A 3,446-nucleotide genomic window follows, 5' to 3' on the forward strand; every position below is an offset into this window, starting at 1 on the left:
GGGGGGGGGAGGGGCGGGCTGTCTGCCATTTCTCTGATGCAGCAATCAATTTTTGTTTTTTGAAAGAAGCCACACACAATACATCCAAATGGTCCTCAGGGTAGAACAGTTTCAAGTGGATCCACATTCAGCCTTCACTGTGCAGCACAGCAAATCTCCTGCTAGGAAATGCAAGAATACTTCTACTGGTGGCAGTGTATAAGAAAACATTAAACATTGTCTTGGGTGACAGAAAAACAGCAAAATTGGAAGTTTAACTTCAGACACACCGGGCACAGAAATCCACTTTTATCCTCTAATACAGGACTGTTCAACTGCATGCAGCTTGCAAGGGGTTAACTTGTGAACCACAGGCTGAAGACTCCCCCCCACCAGGCCACTCCCTGGTACCATTGGGGAGCTGATCAGATCTCTGGGCTCCCCTCCCCTCCCCTCCTCCATCTTCCACTTCCTGCCTCCCTTGCTGGGGCCTGAGCAGAGCTGCTCTAGCACAGGCCACATTAGGATGATGAAATGAGATGGTGAATCCACATATTGTATTTACAGGATTAAGGGACCACACCACCAGTGTGAAAAGGCTTATTTCAAGTGGAGGAATAACCTAATTAACGTGTCCCTATGGCAGATGGGCAAACCAGTGTGCAGGAAGATTATCAGCCAATGGTTACACTCAGCTGGAGCTTACCTTTGCTTTAAACACTGCTTTATGGATTTCATAACTAGGGACCTACTTACAGCATGATCTGAGGCAGTTTCTGCCAAAAACTGACTGGAAATAAAATGCTGACTCCCCAGTGAGAGCAAGCAGCTCTCACAGCTGCTGCCACACAGAAAGGGAGCCAACATGGCACCTCCCCCTTCTTCCCTTCACTGCTGATTAAGCATTACACCGCCCCGCCCTTCTCAGCCAATCAGCAGTGTGGCAAAGCCTCACCATGAAAATGGTGGTGGACACTGCAATTGGCTCCAGCATTGCCAGGTGTATGATAATTATCGTATTTGTACGATAGATGATACTAAAAGTCCTCAAAATCTATTATTTTTTTTTGTGTCATTTAACCCAGTTCTCACTTGCATTGGATTGGAATTTGACAGGAACTCAAGTAAGGGTGAATAATACTTGCCATTTATCTTTAACTGGAGACTTACAATGAGCAATATAATGTAACTGCATAATGATCACATAACCAAATCTCAATGTGCAATAATACTAAGAGCTTTATTTTACATGCTAAAAGTCTTAAATCAACAGAAAGTCAAAGCGGTTTTGTACCTGCCTTGCTTGTAAATTCCAGGCACATACCTAATACAGCAAGTTGCAAAATAAAGTATAGAAGATTTATAATATGCAGACCTACACCACAAAACAAAGATAAAAGAATAATCATAGTAATAAATTCAGTTTAACCAGTCGGATAAAGTGTTAAACAAAACTTCATAGTGAGCAGTGTCAAGTGGAGTGACACAGCATGTGATGATGTTACTTAAAAAAAAAAAAAAAAAAAAAAAAAGACTACATTTGCATACTTTTTTCCCCAACGTATGATAGTTTTTCAGAAAATACGATAATTTGAGCTTCCAATATGATAATTTCATATTTGACCTGGCAACATTATCACCTTGCAAAATTGCCAACTGATTTCCAAGATGCAGCCCAGCAGCTTGAAGAGCAGTGTCTGGCTGGTAAGTCTGTTGTGGTGGAAGAGGAGGGGGGAGGGAAGGCACATGGGGGATGGGAGGCAGATCAAGGCCCCTGTGGTGAAGGAGGGAGTAGGGCTGGGGCAAGCACTGTCCAGCTGGGGCAGGGCAGGGTGCAGAACAGAGCTGCAGCTTGTCTGGAGAGTGCAGGGAGGGTGGGCAGCTCCTACCGCTGTGCACAGCCCAGGAGAGCATGGTGGGGGGTGCCCCCAGATCTGTGTACAGGGAAGGGCAGGGAGTGGCGAGCTGCTGCTGCAGGCTGAGACCAGGGCTCTAAGATTCATAGATTGTAAGGCAAGAAGGGACCTTGGAAGATCATCGGGTCCAGCCCCCCACACCAAGCAGGAAAGATAATTAGGGGTCAGGTCTCACCAGTGCTCTGGTCTCAGTAGTGCTGAGTAGAGCAGAAGACTTACCTCCTTGGTTTTGCTGGAGATGCATCAATTGATGCATGCCAGAGTATTATTTGCCCTACTGGCTACAGCATCGCACTGCCGGCTTATATTCATACTGTGGTCTATTATTACCCCCAGGTTCCATTCATTCATGGCGCTAGTCAGTTTGGTGCCACCAAGCCTGTAGGTGTGTTGGAGGGTGCTCGTCCTGAGGTGGAGCACTTTACATTTCTCAACACTGAACTTAATCAGATTCTGATCTATGCACCTTACTAGCCTGTGTAGGTCCACCTGTATCTGTAGCATATCTTCAAGCATGACCATGCTTCCCCGTAACTTGGTGTTGTCCGCGAACTTGGCCAGTGAGTTCTTTACCCCCACATCCAAATCATTAATAAAGATGTTGAAAAGTACTAGACCAAGCACCAACCCTGTGGGACACCGCTGCCCGCTTCTTGCCAGGATAACACAGATCCGTTCAGTACAACTCTCTGGGTTCTATCCTCAGCCAGTTTCTCACTCACCTGACTGTCTCGGAGTTAAGCCCCACAACTCTCCAATTTTCTCACAAGGATATCGTGGGACACTAGATCAAAGGTCTTTTCAAAGTCTAGATATACAGTGTCAACCTGCTCTCTCGTGTTCAGGTGGGAAGTTACCTGGTCATAGAAGATGAGGTTGGTAAGGCAAGACCCACCCTGAGCGCAGCCCAGTGCAACTCCAGCCCCAGCCCACAGTGGCAACCGGCCCTCCCCAGCTCTGCGCACAGATCCAGGGGCACCCCCATGCCCTCCCAGGGTTCATGCAGCAACAGGAGCCACACACCCCCTTCCCCCACAAGCCACGGATCTATCCTGTGCCCTGCCCCAGCTAGGCACCCCGCTGGGGGGACACAATCGCCAACTTGGCATTGGGCATGTGAGCAAAGACCAAGGAAAGACAATGAGCAGGACAGAAGCTCATGCACTTGGCTTGGCACCCATCACTGGGAGTCCCATGACTATGTCCAGCTCTCCCTCTGTGCTCATATCCTGAATGCATGCAGGCTACATGTCAGCACAATGTCCCTAGGCTAATGTGGGGGTAGGGTGGTGTCAAACCACTGAGCAGGGCTAGGGAGACTAGCAGAGAGTGGCGTGAGCAGACTCTCAGCTACCTGGGATGACAATCAGTGGCAGAAGAATTTTCATATGGCAAGAGGAAACTTCATGAAGATTTACACTAACCTGCCCACCCATCTCCAACAGCAAGCCACTAGAATAAGGACACCTTTTACTCATAGATGTTAGGGTCGGAAGGGACCTCAATAGATCACCGAGTCCGACCGCCTGCATAGGCAGGAGAGAGTGCTGG

At 48.0% G+C, this 3,446-nt stretch overlaps 1 protein-coding gene across 3 annotated transcripts in view; it reads right to left on the minus strand.

Moving 5' to 3' along the window:
• CCDC171 (coiled-coil domain containing 171) overlaps positions 1-3,446 on the minus strand; it is a 323,890-nt gene that overhangs the window by 310,663 nt on the left and 9,781 nt on the right. The window lies entirely within an intron of this gene.

The sequence above is a fragment of the Alligator sinensis genome, unplaced genomic scaffold, assembly GCF_000455745.1.
Source record: "Alligator sinensis unplaced genomic scaffold, ASM45574v1 scaffold917_1, whole genome shotgun sequence".
NCBI classification, from domain to species: Eukaryota; Metazoa; Chordata; order Crocodylia; family Alligatoridae; genus Alligator; species Alligator sinensis.